Source organism: Piliocolobus tephrosceles, unplaced genomic scaffold, assembly GCF_002776525.5.
Source record: "Piliocolobus tephrosceles isolate RC106 unplaced genomic scaffold, ASM277652v3 unscaffolded_26484, whole genome shotgun sequence".
In the NCBI taxonomy this organism is placed as follows: Eukaryota; Metazoa; Chordata; class Mammalia; order Primates; family Cercopithecidae; genus Piliocolobus; species Piliocolobus tephrosceles.
The window spans coordinates 27,085-34,418 of NW_022309292.1; positions in this window are offsets into that span (position 1 = coordinate 27,085).

Below are 7,334 nucleotides of genomic sequence, written 5' to 3' on the forward strand. Positions count from 1 at the left end.
CAAGTGGTGCAAATGGCCCTGGATCTTTTGCCTATATGGGATGGGCCAGTAGAACTGCAAGTAACTGTCCTAGATCAATAAGCTAATTGGAGCCTTAGGTAGAAACAAGATGGGAAGAGGTTATCTTTTGAGTTTTGTACCCGAAAGCTGCCAGAGGCCCGCAAAGCTTATACCTCTTTCAAAAATCAACTGTTAGCTTGCTATTGGGCTTTGCTGGAAACGGAGCACTTCTGCTTCAACCATGATGTCTTTATGATTATGACTTGGGTCATGAGTTCCCCCAAAACTCACTGGTTCTGATGAAGGAAGCAGTGGGAGCAACCGGCTGGCTGAATTGGTAGCCCTCCTCCAGGAAATTCAGGAGGAGACCAGAGGGATTAGTCACTCATATGCAACTGTTGGTCAGTAGCAAATGGTCTTACTACCTGGATGCTCCAATGGTAAAGAAACAAATGTTGAATTGGGAATAAAGAGGTTTGGGGAAAACAATACTGGTAAGATATCTGAATCCTAACACACCCTACCAATATCACTGTTTTCCATGTTGATGCTCATATGTCTCTGCTTTCTCTTGACAGACTATTTAATCAGCAGGCAGATCAACAGGTGTATATTCATAGGTTCAATATCATTGGTGACCAATTGATTTAATAGTGAAAGATGGGTTATTGATTTCATCCGTTAGGTAAAGAATGCGTAGGGATGGGAGGGCAATTAGGACTAGGATAATTGCGGGTAAGATTGTTCAGATAGTTTCTATTTCTTGGGCATCTGTAATATTGGTGCTAGTTAGTTTTGTTGTAAGTACTGATGATAGAACGTATAGCCAAAATTTCCACCATAACTGTAAACTTGAATGTGGATGAATGGATTACAGTACGTTCAAGCCTTGCAATGAGAGGCATCATAAGGTATGATGGTATAATTGATAGTGATTACCGGGGAGAGTTAAAGGTCATTTTATGCAATACCACTCCAGATTCTTTTGTTACAAAATCACAGATGCAGGCCAGGCACGATGGCTCACGCCAGTAATCCCAGCACTTTGGGAGGCCAAGGCGGGTGGATCACGAGATCAGGAGTTCAAGACCAGCCTGGCCAACATGGTAAAATCCCGTCACTACTAAAAAAAAAAAAAAAAAAAAAAAAAAAAAAATTAGCCGGGCATGGTGGTGGGCACCTGTAATCCCAGCTACTCGGGAGGCTGAGGCAGGTGAACTGCTTGAAACCAGAAGGTGGGGGTTAGAGTGAGCCAACATCATGCCGCTGCACTCCAGCCTAGGCAACGACAGTGAAATTCAGTGTCAAAAAACAAACAGACGACCACCCCTCACAAAAGCCGATGCGGGTTGCTCAATTTTTGGTGGTACCTTATCAACAGTTAATCCCCGAGGAAATTTCTGCCCCAGTAGAAATAACACACAGAACTGGAAAATTCGGTTACACCAAAGTGGGCAACTTAAATCCTGGAGCCAAAATGTGGATACAGTGTAAGGCTGGTGACCTTATAGCTATGGGAGCAGAAAATGAAGCCATAGTACAATTTCCTAGAGATGAAAAACAATGTCATGTTCCCCTCCATTTTTGTTAGTACAGAGAATAACCTGTCTGCTAGTAATCAGTACCTGGGTCACTATGTCTGAGGCTAATAATGAGTTCATCAGCTATGTAGCCACCGCTGCAACAGTAGCCAACCACATTCAGTGTTGGCTATGCCCTGAGTTGCCAGAGGCCACTGGGAATGGGCTACCTTGGAGAATCGTCCCTGTTAACATTTCTTAATGGATATGCTGATACCAGTGTAGGTGGGATAATAACATTTATAATCCAAACTGGACTTCTTTTAACCAAACCAAACAGTCTATTTTTGCCCAAGCCCAAATGAAACACAGCACTTTTGTTACTAAATTACACATTACAGTAATACAATTATAGTCGAACTCTTTCTATTCCCTGGGGGAGGGGCCCTCTGGGTATGCAGATTCTATGGGTGGTGATACCTGCCTCCACATTGGATGGGGAGATACATGTGAAGGTGGTCATTAATTCCATTCACCATTTGGGATAATATTTCCCTCCCCAGTAATCTAGATGCTTACAAACATTGCAGTTGCCAATGCTCCAGATTCCCTGATTGTGGTACCCTATCACAGTATTCTCCCCTGCCACTGGTAAAATCCTGCTTCAGCAACAAATTAAAATATTAAGCTTACATGTAGAAAAAGCCCTTAATGATAGCAGCACTGAACTTATATTGTTATCAGATGAATTTGCTCAGCTGCGTCCTGTTATGTTGCAAAATTAAATGGCATTAGATATGCTTATGTCTATATCTCTTTTTTTATGGCATCCTGATCCTTTTTTTTTGTTATTATTATACTTTAAGTTCTAGGGTACATGTGCATAACATGCAGATTTGTTACATATGTATACTTGTGCCATGTTGGTGTGCTGCACCCATCAACTCGTCAGCACACATCAACTTGTCATTTACATCAGGTACAACTCCCAGTGCAATCCCTCCTGCCCCCGATAGTAGGCCCCGGTGTGTGATGTTCCCCTTCCTGAGTCCAAGTGATCTCATTGTTCAGTTCCCACCTATGAGTGAGAACATGCAGTGTTTGGTTTTCTGTTCTTGCAATAGTTTGCTGAGAATGATGGTTTCCAGCTGTATCCATGTCCCTACAAAGGACACAAACTCATCCTTTTTTATGGCGCTTATGTGTATATCTCTGACAATTCTCACAATACTACTCTTTTTGCAAAGCCATGGTGAGTGTGGTTTTTAAAAATTAACTGTGCTTTTAATCCTCCTGTGCTTACCCTGTATCTGTAATCTATATCAACTATGCCTTCCCCATGTATCTGTAAGTGTATTTTTCTACAATCGAGTATGAAACTGAGGCCAAATGTGGAGAAAAAGTCAAATATTTAATTTGAACTCAATTGAACATGGACACAAACAATGATCACCAAGTCACGAACAGGTTGTGTGAGCCCCTGGAGGCATTCATCCAGGGCTGTTTCAGAGAAATCTCTATTTCAATCTATTCCTATACGTTAGTTATTGAAAAACAATAGACAATCACAAAAAACAAGTTGACCTTTTTGTGTTCTTTGAGCCCAGTCATGAAGGGCCCCTGTGACTGGACCTCATGCCAAACAACTCATTACAAAAAAGGCTAGGGTCCTAGACTGCACTGAAGCTTAATGAGACCTCTCCTCATCTGTGCATGGATGAGTGGCTGACTCTGGAGCCCAGGCTGTTGCTTCCCAGTCTGGTGGTGAATCCTCCATAGTCTGGTGAGTGTAAATATATATAGCTATCTTTTCCCTTCTTCCCTTCCCATTGCAATTAGCTTATTGTATAATTTGCTTATTAGATGTGCATTCCCATGTATGTAGAATAAAGTTTGTTACCCTTAAAAGTATTGTGTGTGTGTCTTTTCTTCTCCCATCATGTGTTTTCCTCACAGAACACACTTATTAAATGTTTTATTTTACTCTAGCAGCTATTTTGTGCCTTGTTTCTTTCCTTCTATCTTCCTTTGTATCTCATTTTTTTTTTTTTGGTAGGGATGTGTTTTATTCCTTTCTCATTTTCTTTTATATATCTCTGTAAGTAATTTTTACCACAGTGATTACATAAAACCTGTTACAGTTAAAATAGTATATTTTAATCCAGAAACAACTTAACTTTAGAGACATACAATTCTTTCTCATTACATCTGCCCTCAACTTTGTTATGGTGTTATCAATTATATTATGTTATATTATATATTTATTACCAGAGGTTTATAATAATTTTTTTTCAAATTTTATAGCATAATTAGAAGTTGCTACCATTATTGTAATAGTACAGAATTTTATTTTTGTGCATGTGAATGTTTTTCCCAGATAGTTCTGTATTTTCTTATGATTTTTGTTACTGTCTAGATAATTTTATTTTCAATGGGAGGGACTCTGTTCAGCATTCCTCATAGTGCAGGTCTAGTGGAGATGTACTTCTTCAACATTTGGTTATCTTGGAAAGAATGTATTTAAGTTGTAAGAACAGTTTTGATGCTTATAACACTCTTGCTTGGAAGTTTTCATTCTTTCAGCACATTGACTATATCACTCAATTTTCTTCTGACTTGGAAGGTTTCTATTGATAAATCCACTGATAATGTGATAAAAGTAACCCTATAATTAAGAAATCACTTTTATCTTGCAGCCTTCAAGATTCTCTTTTTGTTTGTGATTGTCAAAATTTTATTTATAAGGTATCTCATTATGGGGCTTGTTGTGTTTATCCTAGTGGAAGTTCATTGAGCTTTTGGATATTTTGTCCTTTTTCTTGTCTAAAAATTTTTCAGACTTGTTTTGGTATAATTCCACAACTTCTATTTCTTTTCTTATTTTCCTGACTTAATTTAGTGATCTACTCATTTTACTTACTGAAAATCATTCAAGTAGTTATTTTGAATTATTCGCAAGATAAATCTCTACGGGTGGAGTGAATTCTAAATATTCATTTTGTTGTACTGATTGGGTCATACGACTCTGCTACTTTGTGTACCTCATAATCTTAGGTTGAGATTTGGCCACTAAACAGTCACACGTCATAATCTTTATAAAATGACTTTGTTCATGGGTAATCTAAACCAGTTAGCCAGGCTAAATTCTAAAGGATTTTTAAACCTGTTTTCAGAATTTGTCTTCTGGTATTGTCTGTTTAGTTTCTAATTAAAGACGTTTGCCCAGGTTTTTGTTCATTTGTTTGCTTGTTTTTTTGGAAGAGCCTATAATCACTTGCTCCACCTGTTGTAAGTCTGTGGTACTGCCATCTTTCTGTTGCTGTAGCAATTATTTTTCTTTGGTCTCAGCACACTGAACCTGTCATTCAATGTATACCATAATTCCCTTCAGCACTCTATGTCAGGAGACACAGAAACCAGTCTTGCATTACAAATGTCCATATGCCTGGACAAAACAGTCATAAATGCAGATGAGTAGAAAATGTTGCATTTTTTATCTGTATATTTTATGGAAGCTTGTAAAAAAAAGTTTATGTTTACTTTACTGAACAGAATTCTACTGTCATACAGAATAAGAAAGTGATGATGGTCATGACTATTTTACTCAAGATGATGTTTATACCCTTGGTTATAGTAATTAAAAGAAGCAATAAAAACTGAAAAAACTGAAAAAAAAAAGAGAAAATGTGGCATTTTTCTCAAGAACTGCAGGGGGTCCAAATATGGTCTCCCTACAAAGCTGGTATATGGAAATACCAGGTGAGCCAGCCTTTTTATTTTTTTATGACAAGGTCTTTGTTGCCCAAGCTAGTCTTAAATTCCTGAGCTCAGGCTATCTTTCCACCTCAGTCTCCCAAAGTGCTGGGATTACAGGTGTGAGTTACTGAATCTGGCTGAGCCCTTTCTTTCCAGGGTCTGAATTTTAATAATATGGCCAGGCACCCTGGTTCATGCCTGTAATTTCACCATTTTGGGAAACTGAAGCAGGCAGATCGGTTGAGATCAGGAGTTTGAGACCAGCCTGACTAACATGGTGAAACCCCTTCTCTACTAAACATACAAAAAATTAGGTGGGCGTGGTGGTGCATGCCTATAATCCCAGTTATTCAGGAGGCTGAGGCAAGAGAGTCTCTTAAACCCAGGAGGCAAAAGTTGCAGTGAGCAAAACAAAAAATTGGTTTTGGAAAAGATAGAATTGACACACCATTTACCAGATTGAATAAGAAAAAAAATAGGCCAGGCACGGTGGCCCAAGCCTGTAATCCCAGCACTTTGGGAGGCCGAGACGTGTGGATCACGAGGTCAGGAGATTGAGACCATCCTGGCTAACATGGTGAAACCCTGTCTCTACCAAAAAATACAAAAAACTAGCCGGGCGAGGTGGCGGGCACCTGTAGTCCCAGCTACTTAGGAGGCTGAGTCAGGAGAATAGCGTAAACCCGGGAGGCGGAGCTTGCAGTGGGCTGAGATTCGGCCACTGCATTCCAGCCTGGGTCACAGGGTGAGACTCCGTCTCAATCACCTGACCAAGAAAAAAGAAAAAGAAAAAGAAAAAGAAAAAGATAAGACCTAAATAAAATCATTCCAGCAAAGAAAATCCCAGGAGTCATAGCTTCACTACTGAATTTTACTAAACACTTAAAGAACGAATATCAATCTTATTTAAACTATTTTAAAATTGCAGAAGGAGGCAATACCTCCTAATCTATTCTATGAGGCCAGCATTATCATGATACAAAAATCACAAAAACACACATCAAGGCCGGGCGTGGTGGCTCATGCCTGTTGTCTCAGCACTTTGGGAGGCTGAGCTGGGCAGATCACTTGAGGTCAGGAGTTCGATACCAGCCTGGTCAACATGGTGAAACCCTGTCTCTACCAAAAATACAAAAATTAGCGAGGCATGGTCATGGGCACCTCTGATTCCAGCTATTCAGGAGACTGAGGCAGGAGAATTGCTTGGACCTGAGAGGTGGAGGTTGCAGTGAGTCCAGATCATGCCACAGCACTACAGCCTGGACAACCAAGCAAGACTCCATCTCAAAACAAACAAACAAACGGACACATCGAAAAAGAAAACAATAAGCTATTGTCTCTGATGAATAGTAATGCAAACATTTTTAACAAAAATACTAGCAAATTAAATTCAATTAGATGATTAAAATATTACATCATGACCAAACGGGATTCATCCCAGTGAAGCAAGCCTAGTTCAACTTATGGAAATCAATCAGCGTGATACATCATATCAACAGAATGAAGGACAAAACCAATATGATCATTTCAAATGATGCTGTTAATGAATTTAGTATAACTCAACATTCCTTTATGATAAAATCCTCAAAACCTGGGTATAGAGGAACATAATTTGACACAATTAAAGTCATATATGAGAACCCCACAGCTAGTATTATGCTAAACAAGGAAAAATGTAAGACATTTCTTCTAGGATCTGCAACATGACAAGGATGTCCACTTTCACACTGTTACTCAGCATAGTATTGGAAGTCCTTCCTAGAGCAATCAGACAAGAGAAATATATAAAATACTTCAAAATTAAAAAGAAAGAAGTCAAGTTATTCTTGTTTCTAGATGACATAATCTTATATTCGGAAAAATCTGGAGACTTCACTAAAAACTCTTAGAAGTAATAAATTCAGTAACCTTGCAGGATGCAAACTGCATATATGAATATCAGTGGTATTTCTACATGTCAACAGCAAACAATTTGAAAAAGCAATTGATAGTAATCCAAAATAAAATAGCTAAAAATTAAACAAAATACCTCAGAATTAACTAAACCAAAAAATTAAT